The sequence below is a fragment of the Cydia strobilella genome, chromosome 24 (assembly GCF_947568885.1).
Source record: "Cydia strobilella chromosome 24, ilCydStro3.1, whole genome shotgun sequence".
Classification (NCBI taxonomy): Eukaryota; Metazoa; Arthropoda; class Insecta; order Lepidoptera; family Tortricidae; genus Cydia; species Cydia strobilella.
The window spans coordinates 5,817,067-5,832,177 of NC_086064.1; the positions used below are offsets into that span (position 1 = coordinate 5,817,067).

A 15,111-nucleotide genomic window follows, 5' to 3' on the forward strand; every position below is an offset into this window, starting at 1 on the left:
AGCACCCACCTACTGCACACCCCCGGATGCCAACGACCCCTTCGACGCCCTCGTCTTAGAGGTCTTAAGCATGCCGGTCGGACCCAGAAGCCCCAGACGCGTCACGCCGCCGCCAGCGCCAGCATCCACCTACCGCACGCCCCCGGCTGCCGACCTCTTCGACGACCTCGTTGCGGTCTTGAGCAGCCCGGATGGACCTAGAAGCCCCAAACAATAACAACAACAACAACAGGGCCATACGAGCCCGTTAAGATGCCAGCCCACTTTTTGGGCCTCAAGAGACCCGCCCGTTGTAACGGGCGGCGGATAGAAACCGCCAAAGATCCAATGTAAGGATGGGAAGGCAATTCGCCCCTCCTTCGGAGGTGCGAAAGAAGCAATGGAAGCTAGCTAGCTATTCCACTCGTGTCGACGCGCGGCGCAAGTCGTGTGTTGAGTATTCCGTTCGAGAAGTCTAATCTCTACTACAACAAGTCGCAATGACCGGTCGCGGTAAGGGAGGTAAAGGTCTGGGGAAAGGAGGAGCCAAGCGCCACAGGAAGGTGCTCCGTGATAACATCCAGGGTATCACCAAGCCCGCCATCCGTCGTCTCGCCCGCAGAGGTGGCGTCAAGCGTATCTCCGGCCTGATCTACGAGGAGACCCGCGGTGTTCTCAAGGTGTTCCTCGAGAACGTGATCCGTGACGCGGTCACCTACACCGAGCACGCCAAGAGGAAGACCGTCACCGCCATGGACGTCGTCTACGCTCTGAAGCGTCAAGGCCGCACCCTCTACGGTTTCGGAGGTTAAGCGCTGCACTGTCAGCGTCGTCGCGCGCGATATCGTGTAATATATACTAACGTGGGTATTACCGTATCGCGCAGACGCAAATACAAAAAGGCCCTTTTCAGGGCCGCAAATAATTCTATGATACGATTACGATAAAAAGTTTCTGTAGCGACACAGACGGACAAACAAACTATCAATCGATCTCTACCCATCCTATGTTATCCAAAATATCTATCTATTATAACTACTAATAGTCTAGTATCATCGTAGGTACGTACATTTATTACAATTACTTACTTACCCGGCACCGCGCAACACTTCTAACTTCTACAGCGTCCAGCTCGTAAGCATCGCTTGTGCTAAGTATCTATTGATACCGGAGGAAGCGAAACAATCCAAAATTGAACCACGAGCGGTACATACAAAAAAAATTCACCACACCAACCCGAAGAAGAAGAAGAAAATATTAATTAACTGGTAAGATATTTTTCTTTTTTACTTTACCCGCGAACCTCACCTGACCTGTGAGTGATCTGCTACTGATAACGACGACTAGTCGATGAACTGACCAATTAGATAAAGGATTCGCAAATAGTGCACAAAACAGACAGGGACACCCAACATCCCCGCACCCACTCACCTCACTTTACAAAAAAGAAAAAAAAAAAAAAAAAAAAAAAGTATATAAACACAGGTTTTAGACTTCTCGTGTTCCTATGATGATGAATACATAATATTTAGGTACTTACATATAATATATACATATCAACCTAAACAGATTTTTATGTCAAAATAATTTATATCGTTTGTTCCAATATCAACATTCAGATAATATCATACGTTAAATTATTATAAATAAATAAATACGCCGGACCAAAAACTAAATAAATCTAAACGACGACCTACACGAGACTCTTACCTACTACGATGCCCGCACGCACGCTCAGAGTGTCGCGCTGTATGATCCTCGTAGAAGAGAGTTTAACTATACGAATTATAATAATATTCATTAATACGATATCTTAATGTATAATATAACATGACATAATTATTTAAATTTAATATAAAGTACCTATCCCGTTTTACGTCGGTACCGGCAGAGAGCAAACCACTGAACGTAGGCAATGCAATCCAAGTCGCGGTACGGCTGTTTTACGACAGTGAAGACAACAAGTCAAAATAACATTATAAATATAATTTTCTAATGTTGTTATTGTGTCACATCTATCTATGGTATCTTCGAATTTAACTGGAGGACACATAATAGTTATAGATGTGATTTTAATTAAGAAAAATCACTTTTTAAACTGACCCGAGGTGTCCGCAACCTATAATACCAAAAGTAAAGTTCTCCCATTCGTTTATCGGCGTTCCAAATCCTAAAACTTCTATTAAAATACGTATATCAATTCATAAAGAATGTATATGTGCAATTTTATTATAATCATTATAATATAATTCACTATAAATTTAGTTTAATCATAAACGAGTAAGTGAAAACTTGGAAGTGTTATTACGAGAAAACGTCCCGCGACATAAGGGTCTGCGTTACGGTTAAGCCGGAGTATATATAAAAAGTGGCGCCCCCAATAAGCCGTGTTTAGTACTCGCCAGCGCAGCGCTCCGCTTACACGCGTCCGCTGTATTCTCTTTGCGCAGTTTGTGCGATTTACTAGTTTACTTTAATTATATTTACTTACTTGACGATTAATAAATAAATATGGCCGACACCGCAGTTGCTGCCGACGCTCCCGCCCCGGCGACGCCCGCGAAGAAGCCTAAGGCGTCCGCCTCCGCTGGCGCTAAGAAGCCTAAGGCGAAACCCACCCACCCTAAGACGTCCGAGATGGTTAACAGCGCCATCAAGGAGTTGAAGGAGAGAAGCGGTTCGTCCCTGCAGGCTATCAAGAAGTACATCGCCGCCCAGTACAAGGTCGACGCCGAGAAGCTGGCCCCTTTCATCAGAAAATATCTGAAGAGCGCAGTCGAATCCGGCGCACTCATTCAGACCAAAGGCAAGGGCGCGTCCGGCTCCTTCAAACTGGAGTCGAAGTCATCATCGGCCGGCAAGAAGCCCGCCGCGGCCAAGAAATCTAGCGCCGCTAAATCTTCAGCCGCCGCTAAGAAGCCCGCCGCGGCTAAGCCCGCTAAGGCGAAGAAGGCCGCTGCGTCCCCGGCCAAGCCTAAGGCCGCCACGAAGGACAAGAAGGCCGCCGCCGCCAAGAAGAAGCCCGCCGCGAAGAAACCTTCCACCCCCGCCAAGGGCAAGAGCGCCGCCGCGCCTAAGGCCAAGAAGACCGCGAAGCCGCCGACCAAGAAGCCTAAAGCTCCCAAGCCCAAGAAGGCCGCGGCCGCTCCCAAAGCGAAGCCCGCCGCCAAGAAGGCTGCCTCGAAGAAGTAAGAAGACTGCGCCACATTGTCGTCGTCGTACTTACATCGGCCGTGATGGTGGAGGATATGTCGATTGTCGTCGCTATATATCGTATATACGACGACGTGTCGCCTGTTCACACGCCTCTCGTCATACGCCTGTGCGCGTTAAACGCACATCAAAAAGCCCTTTTCAGGGCTAACAAATTTATTCAAAGGTTCATATCGCCTCTGTTTCATTGCAATAAGCACAACACACATACACGAGTCGATCGATCGCAATCAATATTAGAATAAAGGTATATAAAATAAAATAAAATAAAATAAAATAAAAGTCAATCTCAAATCGAGTCTTATGGCAAAAGTCTCAAGATTATTGATGATATTGATGAGATCTCACTGATAAGACTGATTAGGTTAGGTTTTCATGAATACTTACACAGAATATTTTCTTATCGATGGTGAATGATAAATATAACTGTATTATTTGAAGTCTTACATTTACAACAACAACAACAACTACATAAATATAAGTATATAATTTACGGAATATTTTGTTAATTGTGTTATTTTTATTAGTTAGTTATACTTTGATGTATAAATTGAAATGTTTTTATTTTATATTTCTAATTTGCGCTCTTGCACGCGACTCGTTGATTGGTCGATCGGGCTCGTGTTATGTCGGCTCGTTGTATCCCCACTATCAGCGTACACCGTGAACGTATAAAATAAAGGCAACTACTAAAAAAAAGCGTATACACTCGCAAGCAAGCAATCGTGCTCTCGTTTCGTGTGTGTGTAAACTAAACTTAAATCTCTCTTTAAACATGTCTGGACGCGGTAAAGGTGGCAAGGTTAAGGGAAAGGCAAAGTCCCGTTCTAACCGTGCCGGACTTCAGTTCCCCGTCGGTCGTATCCACAGGCTTCTACGCAAGGGCAACTACGCCGAGCGCGTCGGTGCCGGTGCCCCGGTGTACCTAGCCGCCGTCATGGAGTACCTGGCCGCTGAGGTTCTCGAGTTGGCAGGCAACGCCGCTCGCGACAACAAGAAGACCAGGATCATCCCTAGGCATCTCCAGCTGGCGATCCGCAACGACGAGGAGTTGAACAAGCTCCTCTCCGGTGTGACCATCGCCCAGGGTGGTGTGCTGCCTAACATTCAGGCCGTGCTCCTGCCCAAGAAGACCGAGAAGAAGGCTTAAGTGTACTCACTTCTCATCAGGCTACATCTATAGCGGTAACACCCGGCGATTGGTGAATGTGGCCTCTGTTATATTCCCGCCCGAGTGACCGTTACAAAAGGCCCTTTTCAGGGCCACAATATGATTCTGTGATAACGTTGTAAGTTTCATGGCATAACGCATACGTGTACGATGTCATTCGATCGATCAATATAATTATATCATATACATATATATGAACGATGAATATCGATTAATTATAATATAATTACGGTAAGTAGATAATTCTGAATTCTAATGAGATTATTTTTCTGATTGCAAAACACATCACTACACACGTCTCTAAATGAGAGACTTGAGACTTCGTCGTCAAGAAGTATAATAAATAAACGACAAATAAAGGTAATGTGATGGCTCAGAGCTATTACTTGCTCATCTACAGCAGTCTGTCACTGTAACAACAACAACAATAGTAAATAAACATAAAGCTATACATTTAATTAATATAATTGTTATCCGCCTACGGTTTTGAACAAAACTGATGATGGTATAATCGATGGTACGGCATATGATGTTCATAATTTTTTTTTTTTTTTTTTTTTTGATATATTTTATAATCAAAATAATAATACCTATATGTAAGTAATATCAATACGCGCTTGCTCTCACTCCCCACCATGCCGACCGACGATACTAATGATGCACGAACGCTATTGGTCGAGATACCGCGAGCGCGACGCTCGATCTTTAATCCCCTATTTACCGTTCTCCGCTTTAACAAAATGAGCGCAACAACGACAAAATTTTTATTCCCAGTTCGGCTATCGTACTGTAAGCATCTAACTATATCACAATGCCACCCAAGACTAGCGGTAAGGCCGCCAAGAAATCCGGCAAGGCCCAGAAGAACATCTCCAAGTCGGACTCGAAGAAAAAGAAGAAGCATAAGCGCAAGGAGAGCTACGCCATTTACATCTACAAGGTGCTCAAGCAGGTCCACCCCGACACCGGTATCTCCAGCAAGGCCATGTCGATCATGAACTCTTTCGTGAACGACATCTTCGAGCGCATCGCCGCCGAGGCCTCCCGCCTCGCTCACTACAACAAGAGGTCCACCATCACCAGCAGGGAGGTGCAGACATCCGTGAGGCTCTTGCTGCCCGGTGAGCTCGCCAAGCACGCCGTCAGTGAAGGCACCAAGGCCGTCACCAAGTACACCAGCTCCAAGTAAGCGCGTCCGTCGTTCCTCGTATGCTATCTGTCTTCTCAATACACTTTTAGTGTAATGGGTTTAGGTAGTTCGTATTGCGACACGACACGCTGCGAGAGTGTGGTTTGTACAACAACCAAAAAGGCCCTTTTCAGGGCCACAAATACGTTCTGAATATATAATATAAGAAGTTTCTAGATAGCCGTGCATACGGTGTCAATCGGTAGATTAATATCAATTACACACATTATCAACACGAAAGCTGTGTCAACATGTAAGGGTATTAAATAAGGAATCAACAATAATAACACATACGCTTAGTGTATGCATATATCTAATACTAGATATGTGTAACGTGAGACGTTATGGATATTAATTTAAATTTAGGTTAGGTTTTTATAAAACATAAAGTTATGTTAGGTTTCGCGGAGTTAGGTTAGGTTTTGAATGACATTATAAAAAAAAGTTAGGTTTGATCGAGTTAGGTTAGGTTAGGTTAGGTTTTGAGTGACAAAAAAAAACCTAACCTAACTTTGACCTAACTCGATCAAACCTAACTCCGCGAAACCTAACATAACCTGACATTATAAAAAAAAAGTTAGGTTTGATCGAGTTAGGTTAGGTTAGGTTAGGTTTTGAGTGACAAAAAAAAACCTAACCTAACTTTGACCTAACCTAACCTAACTCGATCAAACCTAACTCCGCGAAACCTAACATAACCTGACATTATAAAAAAAAAAGTTAGGTTTGATCGAGTTAGGTTAGGTTTTGTATGACAAAAAAAAAAAAAAAAAAAAAACCTAACCTAACTTTGACCTAACCTAACCTAACCTAACCTAACTCGATCAAACCTAACTCCGCGAAACCTAACATAACCTGACCTAACTAGATTGAACCGGCGATCGAGGCGAATTTAGATAGCGATGACTGTTATTTAAATGAAATATATGTATGTATGTATGTATGTATTTATTTTATTTATTTATTTATTAATTAATATTAATATTCAATAATATTATTGTTATTCTAATCAGAAATTTTGTGTTGGTGAGAAAGGAAGAGGGGCGAGGGGGACGTGTATGTGAATTTTATAGCCCTCTCGCTCACACGGACACTAACCCCGTCCCTTTCCGACCAGCCAGCACGTATAAATAGCGTCTCGCTGGCGAAAAATCGCTTATTCCCTCTCGTGACTCGTTAACGTAACGTACACGCACGCGTATTATTATTATTGACAATGGCCCGTACCAAGCAGACCGCTCGTAAATCCACCGGTGGTAAAGCGCCCCGCAAACAGCTCGCCACCAAGGCGGCCCGCAAGAGCGCGCCCGCCACCGGCGGCGTCAAGAAGCCCCATCGTTACAGGCCCGGCACCGTCGCCCTCCGTGAGATCCGTCGCTACCAGAAGAGCACTGAGCTTCTGATCCGCAAGCTGCCCTTCCAGCGTCTGGTGCGTGAGATCGCTCAGGACTTCAAGACCGATCTGCGCTTCCAGAGCTCTGCCGTTATGGCTCTCCAGGAGGCCAGCGAGGCTTACCTCGTCGGTCTCTTCGAGGACACCAACCTGTGCGCTATCCACGCCAAGCGTGTGACCATCATGCCCAAGGACATCCAGCTGGCTCGCAGGATCCGCGGTGAACGTGCCTAAACCACCACGTTTATACTGGCACGGAGCAACATCACAGGACGCAGTCTGCGCGAACGCATACGGTTACGTTACGCGTTTTGCGTCTGGACGTGCGAACGTGACGCTTCTGTCAGTCATATATCAAAAGGCCCTTTTCAGGGCCACACATGATTCTAAAATTCACAATTGTTTCTTTGAACAAACACTTGCGTAGATAAATCGATCACTGCATGGTCATTACAAAAAATAAATAAATAAATATATAAATTTAATTTACACATAACCAACCGTACACAAAATGTACGGAGGTATATATGAAATTTAACTACGATACACGAAATACTACTATACTGTAAGGATTATTTAAGAAAGAACTTATTTCCTATCCTATAATAATAGGAGTTAACACACTAATATATTGGAAAGTAAATTAAAATCGTCACGTGACTCTCATATTAAGCGCTATTTTAAGACATCAAATTTTATTATATCGACAAAATTATTACCACTGATTGAATGCTTACAAAAATATTAGAGGAGAAGAATCCTTCACAAGAGGATCTAATCCGTAAGCCGACCACCGTTTTTATAGTATATATTATGCCCTACGTTCAGGTATCCAAAATTTATTTAAATATCATATAATATGAAATTATTTATCAATAGGTATATATAATATTATATTTCTTTAGATATATGAAAAGTAAGTCAAATAATAATGCTCTGATATATCTTACCCCGTCCCCCTTCGCCCCGCAATAGGGTAAAACGTATAAATAGCGGCAAAATGATGGCTAGCTAGCTATTCCACTCGTGTCGACGCGCGGCGCAAGTCGTGTGTTGAGTATTCCGTTCGAGAAGTCTAATCTCTACTACAACAAGTCGCAATGACCGGTCGCGGTAAGGGAGGTAAAGGTCTGGGGAAAGGAGGAGCCAAGCGCCACAGGAAGGTGCTCCGTGATAACATCCAGGGTATCACCAAGCCCGCCATCCGTCGTCTCGCCCGCAGAGGTGGCGTCAAGCGTATCTCCGGCCTGATCTACGAGGAGACCCGCGGTGTTCTCAAGGTGTTCCTCGAGAACGTGATCCGTGACGCGGTCACCTACACCGAGCACGCCAAGAGGAAGACCGTCACCGCCATGGACGTCGTCTACGCTCTGAAGCGTCAAGGCCGCACCCTCTACGGTTTCGGAGGTTAAGCGCTGCACTGTCAGCGTCGTCGCGCGCGATATCGTGTAATATATACTAACGTGGGTATTACCGTATCGCGCAGACGCAAATACAAAAAGGCCCTTTTCAGGGCCGCAAATAATTCTATGATACGATTACGATAAAAAGTTTCTGTAGCGACACAGACGGACAAACAAACTATCAATCGATCTCTACCCATCCTATGTTATCCAAAATATCTATCTATTATAACTACTAATAGTCTAGTATCATCGTAGGTACGTACATTTATTACAATTACTTACTTACCCGGCACCGCGCAACACTTCTAACTTCTACAGCGTCCAGCTCGTAAGCATCGCTTGTGCTAAGTATCTATTGATACCGGAGGAAGCGAAACAATCCAAAATTGAACCACGAGCGGTACATACAAAAAAAATTCACCACACCAACCCGAAGAAGAAGAAGAAAATATTAATTAACTGGTAAGATATTTTTCTTTTTTACTTTACCCGCGAACCTCACCTGACCTGTGAGTGATCTGCTACTGATAACGACGACTAGTCGATGAACTGACCAATTAGATAAAGGATTCGCAAATAGTGCACAAAACAGACAGGGACACCCAACATCCCCGCACCCACTCACCTCACTTTACAAAAAAGAAAAAAAAAAAAAAAAAAAAAAAGTATATAAACACAGGTTTTAGACTTCTCGTGTTCCTATGATGATGAATACATAATATTTAGGTACTTACATATAATATATACATATCAACCTAAACAGATTTTTATGTCAAAATAATTTATATCGTTTGTTCCAATATCAACATTCAGATAATATCATACGTTAAATTATTATAAATAAATAAATACGCCGGACCAAAAACTAAATAAATCTAAACGACGACCTACACGAGACTCTTACCTACTACGATGCCCGCACGCACGCTCAGAGTGTCGCGCTGTATGATCCTCGTAGAAGAGAGTTTAACTATACGAATTATAATAATATTCATTAATACGATATCTTAATGTATAATATAACATGACATAATTATTTAAATTTAATATAAAGTACCTATCCCGTTTTACGTCGGTACCGGCAGAGAGCAAACCACTGAACGTAGGCAATGCAATCCAAGTCGCGGTACGGCTGTTTTACGACAGTGAAGACAACAAGTCAAAATAACATTATAAATATAATTTTCTAATGTTGTTATTGTGTCACATCTATCTATGGTATCTTCGAATTTAACTGGAGGACACATAATAGTTATAGATGTGATTTTAATTAAGAAAAATCACTTTTTAAACTGACCCGAGGTGTCCGCAACCTATAATACCAAAAGTAAAGTTCTCCCATTCGTTTATCGGCGTTCCAAATCCTAAAACTTCTATTAAAATACGTATATCAATTCATAAAGAATGTATATGTGCAATTTTATTATAATCATTATAATATAATTCACTATAAATTTAGTTTAATCATAAACGAGTAAGTGAAAACTTGGAAGTGTTATTACGAGAAAACGTCCCGCGACATAAGGGTCTGCGTTACGGTTAAGCCGGAGTATATATAAAAAGTGGCGCCCCCAATAAGCCGTGTTTAGTACTCGCCAGCGCAGCGCTCCGCTTACACGCGTCCGCTGTATTCTCTTTGCGCAGTTTGTGCGATTTACTAGTTTACTTTAATTATATTTACTTACTTGACGATTAATAAATAAATATGGCCGACACCGCAGTTGCTGCCGACGCTCCCGCCCCGGCGACGCCCGCGAAGAAGCCTAAGGCGTCCGCCTCCGCTGGCGCTAAGAAGCCTAAGGCGAAACCCACCCACCCTAAGACGTCCGAGATGGTTAACAGCGCCATCAAGGAGTTGAAGGAGAGAAGCGGTTCGTCCCTGCAGGCTATCAAGAAGTACATCGCCGCCCAGTACAAGGTCGACGCCGAGAAGCTGGCCCCTTTCATCAGAAAATATCTGAAGAGCGCAGTCGAATCCGGCGCACTCATTCAGACCAAAGGCAAGGGCGCGTCCGGCTCCTTCAAACTGGAGTCGAAGTCATCATCGGCCGGCAAGAAGCCCGCCGCGGCCAAGAAATCTAGCGCCGCTAAATCTTCAGCCGCCGCTAAGAAGCCCGCCGCGGCTAAGCCCGCTAAGGCGAAGAAGGCCGCTGCGTCCCCGGCCAAGCCTAAGGCCGCCACGAAGGACAAGAAGGCCGCCGCCGCCAAGAAGAAGCCCGCCGCGAAGAAACCTTCCACCCCCGCCAAGGGCAAGAGCGCCGCCGCGCCTAAGGCCAAGAAGACCGCGAAGCCGCCGACCAAGAAGCCTAAAGCTCCCAAGCCCAAGAAGGCCGCGGCCGCTCCCAAAGCGAAGCCCGCCGCCAAGAAGGCTGCCTCGAAGAAGTAAGAAGACTGCGCCACATTGTCGTCGTCGTACTTACATCGGCCGTGATGGTGGAGGATATGTCGATTGTCGTCGCTATATATCGTATATACGACGACGTGTCGCCTGTTCACACGCCTCTCGTCATACGCCTGTGCGCGTTAAACGCACATCAAAAAGCCCTTTTCAGGGCTAACAAATTTATTCAAAGGTTCATATCGCCTCTGTTTCATTGCAATAAGCACAACACACATACACGAGTCGATCGATCGCAATCAATATTAGAATAAAGGTATATAAAATAAAATAAAATAAAATAAAATAAAAGTCAATCTCAAATCGAGTCTTATGGCAAAAGTCTCAAGATTATTGATGATATTGATGAGATCTCACTGATAAGACTGATTAGGTTAGGTTTTCATGAATACTTACACAGAATATTTTCTTATCGATGGTGAATGATAAATATAACTGTATTATTTGAAGTCTTACATTTACAACAACAACAACAACTACATAAATATAAGTATATAATTTACGGAATATTTTGTTAATTGTGTTATTTTTATTAGTTAGTTATACTTTGATGTATAAATTGAAATGTTTTTATTTTATATTTCTAATTTGCGCTCTTGCACGCGACTCGTTGATTGGTCGATCGGGCTCGTGTTATGTCGGCTCGTTGTATCCCCACTATCAGCGTACACCGTGAACGTATAAAATAAAGGCAACTACTAAAAAAAAGCGTATACACTCGCAAGCAAGCAATCGTGCTCTCGTTTCGTGTGTGTGTAAACTAAACTTAAATCTCTCTTTAAACATGTCTGGACGCGGTAAAGGTGGCAAGGTTAAGGGAAAGGCAAAGTCCCGTTCTAACCGTGCCGGACTTCAGTTCCCCGTCGGTCGTATCCACAGGCTTCTACGCAAGGGCAACTACGCCGAGCGCGTCGGTGCCGGTGCCCCGGTGTACCTAGCCGCCGTCATGGAGTACCTGGCCGCTGAGGTTCTCGAGTTGGCAGGCAACGCCGCTCGCGACAACAAGAAGACCAGGATCATCCCTAGGCATCTCCAGCTGGCGATCCGCAACGACGAGGAGTTGAACAAGCTCCTCTCCGGTGTGACCATCGCCCAGGGTGGTGTGCTGCCTAACATTCAGGCCGTGCTCCTGCCCAAGAAGACCGAGAAGAAGGCTTAAGTGTACTCACTTCTCATCAGGCTACATCTATAGCGGTAACACCCGGCGATTGGTGAATGTGGCCTCTGTTATATTCCCGCCCGAGTGACCGTTACAAAAGGCCCTTTTCAGGGCCACAATATGATTCTGTGATAACGTTGTAAGTTTCATGGCATAACGCATACGTGTACGATGTCATTCGATCGATCAATATAATTATATCATATACATATATATGAACGATGAATATCGATTAATTATAATATAATTACGGTAAGTAGATAATTCTGAATTCTAATGAGATTATTTTTCTGATTGCAAAACACATCACTACACACGTCTCTAAATGAGAGACTTGAGACTTCGTCGTCAAGAAGTATAATAAATAAACGACAAATAAAGGTAATGTGATGGCTCAGAGCTATTACTTGCTCATCTACAGCAGTCTGTCACTGTAACAACAACAACAATAGTAAATAAACATAAAGCTATACATTTAATTAATATAATTGTTATCCGCCTACGGTTTTGAACAAAACTGATGATGGTATAATCGATGGTACGGCATATGATGTTCATAATTTTTTTTTTTTTTTTTTTTTTGATATATTTTATAATCAAAATAATAATACCTATATGTAAGTAATATCAATACGCGCTTGCTCTCACTCCCCACCATGCCGACCGACGATACTAATGATGCACGAACGCTATTGGTCGAGATACCGCGAGCGCGACGCTCGATCTTTAATCCCCTATTTACCGTTCTCCGCTTTAACAAAATGAGCGCAACAACGACAAAATTTTTATTCCCAGTTCGGCTATCGTACTGTAAGCATCTAACTATATCACAATGCCACCCAAGACTAGCGGTAAGGCCGCCAAGAAATCCGGCAAGGCCCAGAAGAACATCTCCAAGTCGGACTCGAAGAAAAAGAAGAAGCATAAGCGCAAGGAGAGCTACGCCATTTACATCTACAAGGTGCTCAAGCAGGTCCACCCCGACACCGGTATCTCCAGCAAGGCCATGTCGATCATGAACTCTTTCGTGAACGACATCTTCGAGCGCATCGCCGCCGAGGCCTCCCGCCTCGCTCACTACAACAAGAGGTCCACCATCACCAGCAGGGAGGTGCAGACATCCGTGAGGCTCTTGCTGCCCGGTGAGCTCGCCAAGCACGCCGTCAGTGAAGGCACCAAGGCCGTCACCAAGTACACCAGCTCCAAGTAAGCGCGTCCGTCGTTCCTCGTATGCTATCTGTCTTCTCAATACACTTTTAGTGTAATGGGTTTAGGTAGTTCGTATTGCGACACGACACGCTGCGAGAGTGTGGTTTGTACAACAACCAAAAAGGCCCTTTTCAGGGCCACAAATACGTTCTGAATATATAATATAAGAAGTTTCTAGATAGCCGTGCATACGGTGTCAATCGGTAGATTAATATCAATTACACACATTATCAACACGAAAGCTGTGTCAACATGTAAGGGTATTAAATAAGGAATCAACAATAATAACACATACGCTTAGTGTATGCATATATCTAATACTAGATATGTGTAACGTGAGACGTTATGGATATTAATTTAAATTTAGGTTAGGTTTTTATAAAACATAAAGTTATGTTAGGTTTCGCGGAGTTAGGTTAGGTTTTGAATGACATTATAAAAAAAAGTTAGGTTTGATCGAGTTAGGTTAGGTTAGGTTAGGTTTTGAGTGACAAAAAAAAACCTAACCTAACTTTGACCTAACTCGATCAAACCTAACTCCGCGAAACCTAACATAACCTGACATTATAAAAAAAAAGTTAGGTTTGATCGAGTTAGGTTAGGTTAGGTTAGGTTTTGAGTGACAAAAAAAAACCTAACCTAACTTTGACCTAACCTAACCTAACTCGATCAAACCTAACTCCGCGAAACCTAACATAACCTGACATTATAAAAAAAAAAGTTAGGTTTGATCGAGTTAGGTTAGGTTTTGTATGACAAAAAAAAAAAAAAAAAAAAAACCTAACCTAACTTTGACCTAACCTAACCTAACCTAACCTAACTCGATCAAACCTAACTCCGCGAAACCTAACATAACCTGACCTAACTAGATTGAACCGGCGATCGAGGCGAATTTAGATAGCGATGACTGTTATTTAAATGAAATATATGTATGTATGTATGTATGTATTTATTTTATTTATTTATTTATTAATTAATATTAATATTCAATAATATTATTGTTATTCTAATCAGAAATTTTGTGTTGGTGAGAAAGGAAGAGGGGCGAGGGGGACGTGTATGTGAATTTTATAGCCCTCTCGCTCACACGGACACTAACCCCGTCCCTTTCCGACCAGCCAGCACGTATAAATAGCGTCTCGCTGGCGAAAAATCGCTTATTCCCTCTCGTGACTCGTTAACGTAACGTACACGCACGCGTATTATTATTATTGACAATGGCCCGTACCAAGCAGACCGCTCGTAAATCCACCGGTGGTAAAGCGCCCCGCAAACAGCTCGCCACCAAGGCGGCCCGCAAGAGCGCGCCCGCCACCGGCGGCGTCAAGAAGCCCCATCGTTACAGGCCCGGCACCGTCGCCCTCCGTGAGATCCGTCGCTACCAGAAGAGCACTGAGCTTCTGATCCGCAAGCTGCCCTTCCAGCGTCTGGTGCGTGAGATCGCTCAGGACTTCAAGACCGATCTGCGCTTCCAGAGCTCTGCCGTTATGGCTCTCCAGGAGGCCAGCGAGGCTTACCTCGTCGGTCTCTTCGAGGACACCAACCTGTGCGCTATCCACGCCAAGCGTGTGACCATCATGCCCAAGGACATCCAGCTGGCTCGCAGGATCCGCGGTGAACGTGCCTAAACCACCACGTTTATACTGGCACGGAGCAACATCACAGGACGCAGTCTGCGCGAACGCATACGGTTACGTTACGCGTTTTGCGTCTGGACGTGCGAACGTGACGCTTCTGTCAGTCATATATCAAAAGGCCCTTTTCAGGGCCACACATGATTCTAAAATTCACAATTGTTTCTTTGAACAAACACTTGCGTAGATAAATCGATCACTGCATGGTCATTACAAAAAATAAATAAATAAATATATAAATTTAATTTACACATAACCAACCGTACACAAAATGTACGGAGGTATATATGAAATTTAACTACGATACACGAAATACTACTATACTGTAAGGATTATTTAAGAAAGAACTTATTTCCTATC

At 43.7% G+C, this 15,111-nt stretch overlaps 1 pseudogene; it reads left to right on the top strand.

Annotated features, from left to right (window-relative positions):
- The first annotated feature begins 479 nt into the window (after nucleotides 1-479).
- LOC134752457 (uncharacterized) lies at nucleotides 480-14,745 on the top strand (annotated as a pseudogene).
- The last annotated feature ends 366 nt before the right edge of the window (nucleotides 14,746-15,111 follow it).